The sequence below is a fragment of the Mirounga leonina genome, unplaced genomic scaffold (genome assembly GCF_011800145.1).
Source record: "Mirounga leonina isolate KUSES-001 unplaced genomic scaffold, KU_Mleo_1.0 Mir_127, whole genome shotgun sequence".
Taxonomy (NCBI): Eukaryota; Metazoa; Chordata; class Mammalia; order Carnivora; family Phocidae; genus Mirounga; species Mirounga leonina.
Window position 1 is genome coordinate 48562861 of NW_023270316.1, and position 14920 is coordinate 48577780.

Here is a 14920-nt window from a genome sequence, read left to right on the forward strand (position 1 = left end):
CTTTCCTGGCTCTGCTCAGGGTGAGGGGATAGTAGTGATCTGGAAAACCACTAAAACTCTTCTCCCATTAAAAGTTTTAATCTTGAGGGGGAAGAAATTATCTAGAAGGAAATTCTGAAATGTTACCTCAATGGAAAGGGGAATTATATCCCAGTTACAGTTTTATTATTTTACCAAAGGGAAAAAATATCAACAGAATGTAAGGTCTCAGAAAATAGTTGTGAATGTTGCTTTTAGGAAAGGAAATAGATGTCTGGGGGACAAAAGCCTATTTCCTTGGAGGAGGAACAGAAACACTTGTGAAAGCCATACCCCCCAAAAGTAGTCCATGAGAAGACAGACAAAATCATGGAATTATAGAATCCTCCCTCCCCCACCTCCCACCACCAAACCATGAGCCTCCAGGATAATAGCTATGAATTACAGCTAAAAGAAGTGTCAGACACAGAATCTCTCTGAGAATCTGTACAAAAGGAAACTTTAAAGCATAAGGAGACAAAAATAAGGACACTAAAGGAATTTGTTGTCTAGGTACCTATACTTAAAATGTATACTAACATAGCCCAACTCCTAGCCAGATTCCTCACACTGAAGGCTTATTTCTTTCAGTCCCTATTACTCTACATAGCATGTCAGCATCAATTGAAAACAAAACAAAACAAAACACAACTTTGCAAGGCATGCTAAAAGACAAGAAAAAAACATTCTGAAGAATTAAAGCAACCATCAGAACCAGACTCATATATGACCCATGTGCGAATTATCAGATAGGAGATATAATTACAATGGTAAGGGACCAAAAGGAAAAAAAAAATTAATAGCATGCCAAACTATTTAGATAATGTAACAGAGAGAAGAAAATGCTAAGAAAAAAATCAAAGGAAACTCTAGAAGTTAAAAATACAGTAACAAAACTGAAAAATGCCTTGAACAGGTTCTTTGATAGATTCTGCACAGCTGAGGAAGGAATCAATGAACTTGAAGATAGGTCAATAGAAACATCCAAACTAAAACACAGAGAGAAATATGAATTTGAAAAAAAGTACAGAACATCCAAGAACTGTACAGTAATAGTAATAATAATAATAATAATAACAGGTATAACTTACATATAATTGGAATACCAGAAATAAGAAAGAAAAGGTAGAAGAAATATTTAAAGTAATATGGCTAATAACTTTACTAAATTAATAACAGGTACTAAACCAAAAATTCAAGAATGTCAGAGAATCCCAAGAAAAATTTAAAAAACAAAAAACAAAGCTTGGCATATATTTAAACCATGAGGAAAAAAAATAGAATATTAAAGGAAGATAAAGAAAAAAAAGAAAAGAAACTCTTACATATAGAGAAATAAAGATAAGAATTTCAACAGACTTCTCATTAAAAAACATGCAAAAAAGGAGTATGGATTGAAGTATTTCAACTGTTTAAAGGAGGGAAAAACACCTAGAAATCTGTATCCAATCTATATCCAGGGAAATTATCCTTCCAAAGTGAAGGAGAAATAAAGACTCTGAGGAAAAAAAAAATGAGGGAACTCATTTCTAGCAGACTTGCTCTAAAAGAAATGTAAAAAAAAAAAAAAAAAAAAAATCTTCAGACAGGGAAAAAAAAAGATAAAGGTCAGAAACTTGGAACTCCATAAAGAAGAGGGCTGCGAATGATGTAAATGAAAACAAAATAAAATCTTTTATGTTTTTTATTCTTTGTTGATGTAAAAGACAACTGCTTGTTGAAAGCACTATACTAACAATATATCTGGTATGTATAACCGATGAATAATTGATATAAATGACAGCAATGTCATAAAATATGCGAAGGAGGAATTGAAGATAAATTCTTAAAGGTAACTGAGGATTTTGGCTCCTAGTTAAAAATCTTTTTTGTGCCTGAGTATAGGCAATTACAAAGGCTTTACTATTCCTGTCTTACAGAAGAAAGCTGCCCTCCCCTACGTAGACAGACTTGGTGTGCAGCCCATGCACTGCAGTCTCTGAAGGAACTGAGTCAAGGTGTGAGGCCCCCTGGACCGTCATGCTCTTTACACTTAACGCATTTCTGCCGCCATCACCTTCATTCTTAGGTGTCTTTATTTGATGCCTTGGGCAGAGGTCTTCTTCAGGCTCCTCTGCTGAGGTCTCATATTGGGGAGAGAGGGGAACTGGAAACCATGAAAACACTTTTCCCCAATATGACTCAGAACCTGGTACTTTCTCTCTCCTATCCTTTCCCTCTAGCTCTCCCTGACCTCAGGGTCCATGAAAGTGCCGGAGACTTTGAGCCAATAGTGAGCCAACCCTCACATATGCCCTGCCCCTTGACTGATGTGCTGTTTCATAGGAGAAAATGGACCGGGGGGGGGGGGGGGGAGGGGCTCCCTTTTTTTTAGCCTTTTGCTTATTTCCCATTGCAGTAAATGATTAAAGACTTAACTCTTCCATTTTTTGGCTTGTTGCCTTAATTGGCTGACATTTGGCAGCTCAGTCTCTCTTTCCCAGCTCAGCCAAGCTCCTGGCAGCAACTGCACCCCACATGAAGTTTTACAGTGAAATTTCATTGTGTACATACATTATTTAAATATACATGTTGTAAATTCTAGAACAATCACTAAAATAGTTGTAAAAGATGACAAATAATGCATAAAGAAAAAATATAAAATGCAATCAAATAAAAGTTGGAGAATTTGAAACTTCTTTGTTATAAATTGATAGATTAAGCAGGTAGAAAATCAGTTAAGATACAGTTGACCTGAACAGGACTATCACTTAACTTGGTCGTCTTAACATTTTTAGAAAACTCCATCCAACCACAACAGAAAACACATTCTTCTCAACCACACAGGAAAGAGTTATAGAGTTAGACCACATTCAGTCTATAAAACAGAACAGACAAACTGATGAGAAAGGCTGAGCCCTCCCACCTTTGGCCCTCAGAGGAAGTTCAGAGCATACACCCCTAGCCCCTCACATAGGAAACCTTCACCACAATCTCACACTTAAACCCCAGCAATATCCCTTTCCTGCTTTTTCAAGTCTATTTTTATACCTGCTTAGGAGTCAACCCCGTTTCATACCTTCTTGGTGCGCATATGGTGTTATTCAAACCACAAGCATGTGCATTTGTGTGAGTTATACACATTTGGGGTAAATGTAGGATATGACATAACGGCCCATTAGAGTACTCAAAAATGTTATCATAAGGAATTTAACATTTAGTTTGGTTTAAAATAAAATACAATTAAGTATTTTTTTATGTTATTAAACCTTTTCTAAATAGAAAGAATTGTGATTTCTCTTTAGATACATTTAATTTAGCCAAGCTTATAGATGATTTAAGAATACAGACAATTCTTTCCAATTCATTGAATTTTTTCAGATACTGTTGACTTGCTCATCCCATCTTAAGTCCATGTATTTTTCCACACCCCACTGTTTCCCATATATATAAGAAAATCTGTCTGTAGATGTGAGAATAAAAATCTTTCTCATCCAACACAAATTCCTTTGAAAACCTAATAAGAAAGCAATTGGAAAAAGAGACAGGGGTTCTCCTTTACTTTTCTCTCATCCTCCCTGTTTGATATCTTTACCTCATGACTGGGATTTATTTTGGTCTTGGTTTGTGATCACATGCTAATTTGCACAGCTCAGTTCACCCAGATGGAGCATATAGCTACCTATGGAGGTAACAGCACATTTCTTTAGACACTTTTTCAAGGTCTAATGGTTTGTATATCCCCAGGACTAACTTTCTTAAGCAGCAGCAGTAAGTATCTTCACTGATTGTTAAAAGTGGTTTCCTGAACTCTGTGTCTTAACAGCATGTGGCTCCTATTTAATAGCTGTATGTCTTAGTAATTCCATAATATCAATAGAGAACAAAAACTCACAAAAACACTTTTTGGAGGGGAATATACTTATGCAGAAGTTTGTAGAATGCATGGCATTTATATATTAGGTACATCTTAGGTTCTGTGTGTATTCCACAGTTCATTTATCTTGTCACAAGGTTAGTTACTTTGGGTACTAGTTTTTGATTAATACTTTCAGGAAAGGTAAAAGTTTCCTTTTACATGAACTGAATGTTTTTATGAGCATATCTAACACCCTATCCATTTCCTCTTCTGCATGTTTAAGGGTAAATGTAAGACAAAAATCAATTTGCCAGTGACTTTTAAAAAATTTCATTTGGAAGGAAGGGATATTCAGTTAGGGGGAAATAGATTTTATTATCTGAGGCAAATTTTGCAATTAAGAAACGGAGTTCTGCCAGTAGAAGCAGGTCTGTACCCTTCCAATGAAAGGGAATTACTTTATGCTGGGGAAAGCTTTATAGTTTCACTCTGCAATTTCACTTGCTTTAATAGAAGTACTTTAACACCTCCACTCCTATCAGCCCCTACCCCGTGTTATAACATCCCCATCTAGATCAAAAGCAGAAACAGAACTATTGACATTATCCAGGGCCATCTGATTGGTGTTGTGAAATCACACTGAGAAATGTCTTCTTTTATTATTTCTAGTAGACACACAATATTATATTAGTTTTAGGTGTATAACTTAGTTATTTGACATTTATATACATTACAAAATGCTCACCATGGTAAGTCTAGTTACTATCTGCCACCATACATAGTTATTACAGTGTCATTGACTATGCTCTCTATGATATACTTTACACCCTTAGGACTTATTTATTTTACAACTGTGAATATCTTTTATATTTTATTTTTATTGATAGCTGCAACCTTAATAGAAACTAGTAGAAATGCAATGAAAGAAAATAGAAAATGTTATCTTCCTCATGTAGGTAGCTGAATTCATATGCTGTCTTCTATTTTTTAATCATGTTTCAGATAATTACACTTTCTTCCCCTCTGGGACCTTAGAAAACTATATTGTGATTTGCGTGCTGAATGCCTTAACTAGCAGGGGGTAGAACACAATGATATGATTCCTTGATGCTATGCTCTCTCTATGTACTACCTCTAAGGCTTCATTTTTCACTCAATAAGATCATCATATTCATGGGAATAGCCAGAGTAGGTTTTTATATAAAGTGAAACTTCCCAAGAAATATTAGCTATTTTAACTCTTGGTCAGTTATTTAATGATTAAAGGAACTTGATCAACTGTGAAACTATTTGCTCAAAATTTCACATTAGGGCAACTGAAAAGCCTGAACTAGATACTTGTTCTACTGTAACGCACTATCCGTGTCTCTCTTCCTGTACCTGCTACTTTGATCACTTTGCATTTATCTGCCACTGATAATCTGCATTTATATGTACAGTATTTTATATATTGCAATACATGATAATTTTATTCCCCAGTAGATTGTACTAATACTGAGGAAAAAAAGAAAGAGAGAAAGAGAGGGAGATCATGGCATTCATTTAAAAATCTCCAGTGCTGGGGCGCCTGGGTGGCTCAGTCGGTTAAGCGACTGCCTTCGGCTCAGGTCATGATCCTAGAGTCCTGGGATCGAGTCCCACATCAGACTCCCTGCTCTGCGGGGAGCCTGCTTCTCCCTCTCCCCCTCCCCCTGCTTGTGTTCCCTCTCTCGCTGTGTCTCTCTCTGTCAAATAAATAAATAAAAATCTTTTAAAAAAATAAAAATAAATAAAAATAAAAATCTCCAGTGCTTAGTACATGATCACAATTCTCTAACATCGCTCAATATTTGGTGATCTGAATGAAAGTGCTATGTTAATGACATTTTTGTAATGCAGGTATTGAAATGAAATAAATTAATTAAATTCCAGATGTAATCAGGGTATATTAATTTAGAGCCTCACAAAAATATTGTAATTTAAATCATGCCATTTCTATTCCTCCTACTACTTAACATTTTATTATTTTTACTACAATAGTACCGCTATAAAAAAAAATAACAAATTTTCAAAGCCTCCATTCTAAAGGTCATCTTGTAGGCAAGACCTCATCATAATTATTTTTGATACTTGTATCAGAAGCAAAAAATACTCATTCTTTATTAAATTATGTCCTATGGAGATCTGTGGCATATTGACTTAGTGGTTATTGTGTTTACACTAGAGATCTACAGGAACAATAATGAATGATACCTTTGGCAAAGCACTGTTCAAAAATAAAAGGCTTAGGTAAAGCTTTTCTTATATCTCAATCCCCAGAATCATATCTAGTTAAAATCGAAACTTAGAGATACAGAGATATAGATGTCTACTTCAGTAGAGAAGTCATTGTTTATCTTTGAGGTGGGAACTAAGAAAATTGGTTATATTTTGGGATGAACATATGAATTCAAGTAATTTCACTGGATTCAGTGCAATATGGCAGGCAGGTACAGAGTTTAGTATGGAAGGTAGGAAGAAAGGTTTTGACATATAGCCACTGCTGAAATCTTAGCCCTGCCACTTTTTATGTATTTTTCATCTCAGTATATGTCAGTCTCTTCAGATGTTTTTGTTTTTCTTTCTTTATTTTTTTAAAGATTGTATTTATTTATTTGACAGAGAGAGACACAGCAAGAGAGGGAACACAAGCAGGGGGAGTGGGAGAGGGAGAAGCAGGCTCCCGGCCCAGCAGGGAGCCCGGTGTGGGGCTTGATCCCAGGACCCTGGGATCCTGACCTGAGCCGAAGGCAGACGCTTAACGACTAAGCCACCCAGGTGCCCCATCTTCAGATGTTTTTAAATGAAGATAATTATAAATGTATAAACTTAGCTTTAATTTTGGAAAAGTGAATTTTAAATCCATACCTTGGTATTTTACTAAAACAAATTTATTTACAACTGATTTTCAATTATTTTGGTAGGAGAGCATAATAAATTTACTTTTATCTTTTTAACTTTTATAGCATTATATTCATTTTTAAATTTGTGAGTATGGTATTACCTATTTGAATTGGCAGTAGGCTATAGAAAGAAATGTATATGATTCATAATAATAATATTATATTTTTATTTAATAATAATTTTAATAATAATGATATTATTATTAAGGACTTTTAAAAACAGTTTTAGGTTTACAGCAAATTTGAGAGGAAGATGCAGAGGTTTCCCATAAACCCCTGTTCTCAGACATGTAGAACCTTCCCCTCCATTATCAACTACCCTCATCAAGAGTGGCTCCTTTATTACAGTGGATAAACTGATGTTAACACATTGTAATCACACAAAGTCCATAGTTTATGTTAGGGTTCGCTCTTGATGTTGTGCATTTGATGGGTTTGGACCAATGTATAAAAAACATATATCCATCATTATAATATCCTACAGAATATTTTTAGTGCCTTAAAATTCCTCTGTGCTTGGCCTATTCATCCCTCCTCACTCCCAATCTCAGTTCCTGGCAAGCATTGACTTTTTATTGTCTCCATAGCTTTGCTTTTATAGAATGTCATGTAGTATGTAGCCTTTTAGATTATCTTCTTTCACTTGGTAATACGCATTTAAATTTCCTCTATGACTTCTCATGGCTCGGTAGCTCATTTCTTTTTAGCACTGAATAATAGAATAATATTCCATTGTTTGTGTACCACAATTTATTTATCCACTCACCTACTGAAGGACATCTTGGTTGCTTCTAAGTTTTGACAATTATGAATAAAGCTGCTGTAAACATCCTTATTTTATGTGGATGTAAGTTCTCACATATTTTGGGTAAATGCCAAGAAGTACAATTGCTGAATCATATGGTAAGAGCATATTTACTTTTGTAAAAAACTGCTAAACTATATTCCAAATGGCTGTATCATTTTGCATCCCCCCCACAAATGAATGAGAGTTCCTATTGCTCCACATCCTTGCTAGCATTTGGTGTTTTCAGTGTTCTGAATTTTGGCTATTTTAATAACCAGTGTTTAATTTTCTGTATTTTGAAAATATGTCTACATGTAGTTTTTGTTTTGTTTTTTGACATTTATCCTGCTTGATGTTCTCTTAGCTTCCTGGATCTGTGGTTTGGTGTCTGACATTGACTTGAGAAAATTCTTGGTCATTATTTTTTTAAATATTTCTTCTTTTCCTTTCTGTTTTTCTTCTCCTTCTCTTTCTAGTGTTTCTATTATTATATGGTATACCTTTTATCGTTGCCCCACAGTACTTGGATATTCTATTCTATTTTTTTCGGTCTTTATTCCCTTTGCTTTCAAGTTTAGGAAGTTTCTATTGAGATATCCTTAAGCTCAGAGACTCTTTCCTCAGCTCTGTCCCAGTCTACTAATGAGCCCATCAAAGGCATTTTTCTTTGTTACAGTGATTTTTATATCTAGCGATATTTTTTTGTTTCTTTCTTAGGATTTCCATCTCTCTGTTTATATTGCCCATCTGTTCTTGGATGCTGCTATTTTATCCATGAGACCCCTTAGCATATTAACCATAATTGTTTTAAATTCTTCTGATAATTCCAACATCTTTGCCATGCCTGGTTCTATATCTTTAAATTGTGTTTTCTTGCCTTCTGGTATGCCTTGTAATTTTTCTTATTAGCCTGACAGAATAGACTGGGTAAAAGGAACTGCTAGAAATGGACCTTTAGTAATGTGGTGGTGAAGTGTTGGGGCGGGGAAGTGTTCTATAGTCCTGTGATTAGGTCTCTCTCTTTTTTTTTAGTGAGCCTATGCCTCTGGACTGTGAACTTTACAAGTGTTTTAATTTTTTCCTCCCCCTATATCCCCTTGGGTGGGACATGTTGGCTAAAGTAGTCCAAAGTTGGGTTTGCCCTTCTACCAGGTCAGGTTCTCCCAGGTCAAGTTAGGCTCTGATAATACCCCATCAAGTTAAGCTCTGCTTAAATAGTTTTTCCTCAGGGCAGGCCATGTTTGTTATATTTTAAAATAGTTCCTTTTTCCTTACCCCTGCCTGAATCAGGAGGGGATTTTTTTTTTTTTTTTCTGATGTTTACTCTGGGAACCTGGTTGAGCTCCTGGAGATAAATCTCATACTGTGAGGGTCCTCCTATGACTGGGTTTCCCACAGAGTTTTTACCTCTGCGTTGTCCACACTGAGCCTCCAGCAATTTGGTGATGACAGCTCAGGGTTCCCTACCCTGGCACTGGTTCCTGCAGCAATTTCTGCTCATGAGTCCCTGTTCTGCTAAGTTGTTATTCTCTGTTGGTTGGGTTCTCTTAGGGACAGTGGTTTTCTTTGTGTCTTCACCTTTCTTAGGGATTCTAGAAAAGTGACTGATTTTTCAGTCTGTTCAGCTTTTCACTTGTTATTAGGATGGAGTGGTATCTTCCAAGCTCCTTACATGCAGAACTGAAAACCCCAGAATTATTTATTTAGTAAATGTTTATTAAAATTTTACTATATGCCAGGAATCTACTATAAGGAGCTTCATGAACTTCTCTCATTCATCTTCCTCAGAAGTCATCTATATGCTGAAAAAGCATATATCCTTCTGTACTTAAAGATTTTTTACCAAAGAGGCTCAAAAGCTCACCAAATGCAAATTTCTAAGCATATGGCTTGTCCTCTCCTTAAGCCTTTTGCTGTGATTATTTCTGGAAAATTTCTGAATATCTGAGAAAGAGAAGAAATCATTTTCTGTTATTCAGGGGGTATAGGTAGAGGTAGAAAATTTCACATAAGGTGGGGTTTGAAACAACTGTATACTCAGTACAAAAAGAAGAAATATGATAGTTATTTTCTCAGTTAAGCCAGAATTGTGAAGCAGAGAAGGTTGCATTAAAGGAATGATAGTATCTATGTGAAACATCCCTTTATATGCATTTGTATTAGTTTAAAGGAAGGGTTGTATCTTGTAGAGAAAAATGCATTGACCTAGCAATCAGGTGTCTTGACATTCTCTCAAATCTGTCATAGATAGCAAGCTTAACATAGGCAATTCACCTCAATTTCCTCATCTGTAAAGTAACGGACTAGATGTATATTTTCGTAGTCTGCTTCTCCCCTCCCCTCTGCTCATGCTCTCTCTCACGCACTCTCTCTCTCCCTCAAAATAAATAAATAAAATCTTAAAAAAAAATAATCCACAGTGAATATGGTGGTACATACTAGAGAGTCTATTTTTTCATATGTTTCAATATAGCATGATTAAAAATAAATAATCAGAATATTTACATTAGAACAATGTTCCCTAATTGGTAACTACTGAAATTGGCAGATAAACTATATTTATATAATTTTAGAAGAGAAATTCAAATGATATAACCTTCAATATATACTTTAGCTTAAGTTTACATTCTGAACCCTCAACTCCCAAGTGAAATATCAAAACATTTTTCCTTAGGGTTATTTAAATGGATAACAAACACTCCCAAAACTGGGTAGTGTGGGATTTAATTAGAGAGATTAGTGGCCCCTTGGTCCCTTGAACTGAGTAGTTTGTTTCCCTGAAACTTAGAAAGATGAAAAACTAGGTCCTCAGGCTCTTATTCCTCAAATTATAAATATTCTCCAAACAAGCATACTAGCTGAAAAGGAAAAGAAAAAACAGAGATGATAAAAGTCTACATACTCTTCAAATACTTGTATTTCTAATCCGGTGGATAATTAGGCAACTGGTCCCTTATTATCACTGAGTGGGAGGTGGTCAGTGAGGAAGGCTTCTAGGAATCTGCATATTGTCAAACTACTAATGCTATTTCCCTCACAGTTCCCTGAATGAAAGCTATGTCACTAAGTACATATATATTTTTTCTAGATATGACTTCTTAATCCTTTTAATCATTTCCCTCCTGCTCAGAAATAAAAGGAAACTATCTGATTTCCTAGATAATGGCTATGCAGTTATTTAGATTTTTATTATTAACATACAGTATATTAATCTATGCTGAAGAAAAACTGCAACAGTAATTAGATTACTTAGGAGTTTTTAGGAATATCAGTAATTAGGAGTTTCAAACACAGTCATATCCATCAATCAGCTCCATCTCTGAGCTATTGTATTCACTTAGTTTCATTAAATTTAGTTGTGAAAAACAGTAAAGTAATACAAGATTTTACCTTTTCTCTTCATTTCTATATACTATTAAAACAATTTACTGACGTTTATACAAGTCATCTATTGTTTTAGTCCATTTGGGCTGCAATAACAAAATACCACAGACTGGGCAGTTTATACACAATAGATATTTATTTCTCACAGTTCTGCTGGAATCTAGAATTCTGAGATTAGGGTGCTAGCATGGTCAAAAAAGACAATTCTCCTTGTGTCCTCACATGGCAGAGGGGCTAGGGATCTCTTTGAAACCTCTTTTATATAGCACCAATCCCATTCACCAGGTTCCAGCTCCATGACTTGAGCACTTCTGAAAGGTCCCACCTATCAATGCCATCACCTCTGGGGGTTAGGATTCCAAGATATGAATTTTAGGGGGACAAAAACATTCAGACAATAGCATATGCCTTTACTCAAAAAGCTAGAGGTTTTGGGATTTGAATTATCATTTGCCTTTTAGGTTGCTTATAAGAAGGTTACCTTACTTCCTTGATTTACTTCTCAATATCTTTAGTATTCTACAATAATTGTTTTTTTGTTTTTCTGGCAAGGTTGTTATGAGATCAATTAGATTATTTAAATAGCAAAATTTCAGCCATATATCAGGAAATCATTGATAGCAAAATTAGACTTTCCCTCTTTTTAATGACTTGTACTTCCCTTTTTAGCTTCAAAATTAAAGCAGTTAATATTAAATGTCTTTTAATTGTCCATTGATAAATTCTAAGTTATAAGACAGAAATTTTGTCTGTCTTATTTGTGTTGAAGCTCCTTCTTACCCTCCCTCTTTCTTTATTTTGTATTGGGCACTGGATTAGTTGCATTGTATCTTGGGACCTGAAGAATTCTATATATAGAACAGGATTATGGAAATCTATTAACCTGTGGCTTTTATACATGTTGCATCTTACATGCAATATTTATTTATTTATTTATTTTTAAAGATATTTATTTATTTATTTATTTATTTGACAGAGAGATAGGGAGCACAAGTAGGCAGAGCAGCAGGCAGAGGGAAGAGAAGCAGGCTCTCTACTGAGCAGGGAGCCTGATGCGGGGCTCGATCCCAGGACTCTGGGATCATGACCTGAGCCGAAGGAAGCCACTTAACCAACTGAGCCATGCAGGCACCCCTTACATGCAATATTTAAAAGGAGGAGAATGAAAAGTTTGCACAGCACTTGTCAACATTTAACCTTGAGTATGTCAAGAAATATGAGCCATTATGTTTGTTTGAACAATATACTCACAAATCCATATAGTTATAGTGATTCTAACTGCACATAATATTTGATACAAACCCATTTATGGTCATAATTGGAATTCAGAGCAATCTCTAAAATTATAGTTTTGATTTTGCACTACTACATTGTGCTACTTGCAAATCATTAAGTGAATTCATAGTTCTTTGCTTAGTAGCCAAAAACTTAATTAAGTTAACTCCTTATTACAGAGAAAGGTATAGACTATTAATCACACTGTAACGGAGAATAGAATAAACAAACAAAAAATTGTAAAATCTCAGTCTTTTCGACGAAATATATACAATATCATTTACTCTAAAATAATAGCATGATTGGAGATTTATTGATTAAGCAAATCTAAAGAGATTACTTTTAAATTAAATAATTTAAAATTCATTTAGAAACTATATAAAACATTACAGTATACCTATATCAAATAATTTGCTTAGCCATGCTTTATAATCGTTGGACAATAAAGTCCTAAAATTTTTTTTGAATCATATGTTGTTCAAAGACACTTCTTTCAAACATGGTCATATATATCTGGAGATCTCATTTGTTGGAACAACATTCTACACACTTTAGAGCTGTGGAGGAAGATTCTGAGTTCTCTGTATTCTTCAGGGATGGATCCTGTGGTGGTAGAAAATGAGCTCAAACTGAACCAGCATTTTGCTAATGCACATCTGAATTCTACCGATAATCAGCATGGAGGAAGTACAGCCTGCAAAGGGTGCTATATTCCTCCTCCCTTAAGAAACAGAGAAGTTACTACAAGACTCTATGATAAAGACAGTTCATAGTGAGTTCCAATAAAAGATACATACAACAGTTTTGAGGTTCATAGTGATTCAAGAGGAAAGTCTAGTTTCTCGGTGACTGTGGAAGTGGATGAAAGGAGAGGTTTGATGATCATGGACAAAGAGACTGATAGCATTGGCAGCCATGACTACAAAAGTGGCTCTGACAAATTTGAACATGGTGGAAAGAGTTCCTGGTGTGACAAATCAAATGAAGATGACTTGTCAAAACTACTCCCACCAAGTGAATGCGTGGAACAGAAACTCTTTTTGGAGATAAGACTAGATTTAATTGGAGAAATATGACATTCCAACTGAGGCAACAGGCAACAAATGTCTCCCACATGTTGAAAGTTTCAGTGATGTTGAGAGGGGAGAAATCATCTTGGGAGACATTGAGCTTACTTGTTATACTCACCTGATTCCAATGTAGAAGGAAAAGACACTTGAAGGCTTTGACCCAAACAGGGTCTGTAAAAACTACAGCATTTCTCTTGCCCATCTTGAGTCAGATTTATTCTGATGGTCCAAGAGAGACTTTGAGAGCCATAAAAAAAAAAGGGAAGGTTTGGGAGCTGTAAACAATATCTAGTTTCCTTGGTATTAGCACCAACAAGAGAATTGACAGTACTGATCTATGAGAAATCCAGAAAATTTTCATACCAATCTAGAGTTCATCTTTGGATTATTTATGGTGGTGCCAATATTGGTCAGCAGATCTGAGACTTAGAACATGGATACTACTTGTTAGTAGCCACTTTGGAGGCCTAGTAGATATGATGGAAAAGGAAATATTGGATTAGACTTTTGCAAATACTTGGTGTTGAATAAAGCTGATAGAATGTTGGATATGAAGTTTGAAGCTCAGATATGTGGAATACTTGAACAAAATAGCATGTCACCAAAGGAAGTTCACCACACCATGATGTTTAGTGCTACTTACCCTATAGAAATAAAGATGTTTGCTCATGATTTCTTGAATGAATATATCTTTTTGGCTGTGGGAAGATTGGTTCTACCTCTGAGGATATGACACAGAAGGAGTCAGACAAATGATAATTTCTGCTTGACTTTCAACGGTCAAGGATTCACTGACCTTAGTGTTTGTGGCGAACAAAAAGGGTGAAGATTCTCTGGAGGATTTCTTATACCAGGAAGGAGATGCTTGTATCAGTATCCATGGAAAACAATCTTAGAGAGACAGAGAAGAGCCTTCATCTGTTCCTCTCAGGAAAGAAAGCCCAATTCTAGTGGCTATAGCAATAGCATCAAGAGGACTAGACATTTCAAATATGAAACAACTTGTCAATATTGACTGGCAATGATAATGAAGAAATGTACATCACATTGGCTGTACTCACAACAAATTACCCACTGTGCTATTCCACTGACTTTTTCTTTAAGGGAGCTGAACCTCACAAGAAGAGATGAGAAGAGTGATCAGAAGCCCTCTTCAGAGATAGTTTGAAGACTTCCATTGTTGTAATTTAGAGTAACTGCCCTCTTGCCTACCCCTATCCCAAGCTGCATTTATAATTTTGTAACAGGATTATCTGTTTGTTAATGTACTGTGCCTTTAATTTTTTATTTTGATGCCCTGTTGGCTTGATAATGCTCAAGATATCACTTGTATTGACAAAACAAATTGAATGAATGTAGACTAAAATTTAAAAAAATTCTGTACATTTTAAACTTAAGTACACATTTACACACAAAACTTGATTCTCTTCTAAGTACTTAAGGAATACACTGACTTTATTATAGTAAGCCTCTTTCTAAAGGTTATTTGACTTCCCAAATATGTCGTTACAGAGAACAGCAGATACATGTTTGCCAGATTAAAATATTGAGATGGCAATGCCACCCTTTCTCCTTAATATAAGAATGTGTTTTGCCTTATGATTATAAGGAGACCTGATTCTAATGA

General features: G+C 35.3%; 1 pseudogene; it reads left to right on the forward strand.

Moving 5' to 3' along the window:
* The first annotated feature begins 12819 nt into the window (after positions 1-12819).
* Positions 12820-14318, forward strand: LOC118009679 (annotated as a pseudogene).
* The last annotated feature ends 602 nt before the right edge of the window (positions 14319-14920 follow it).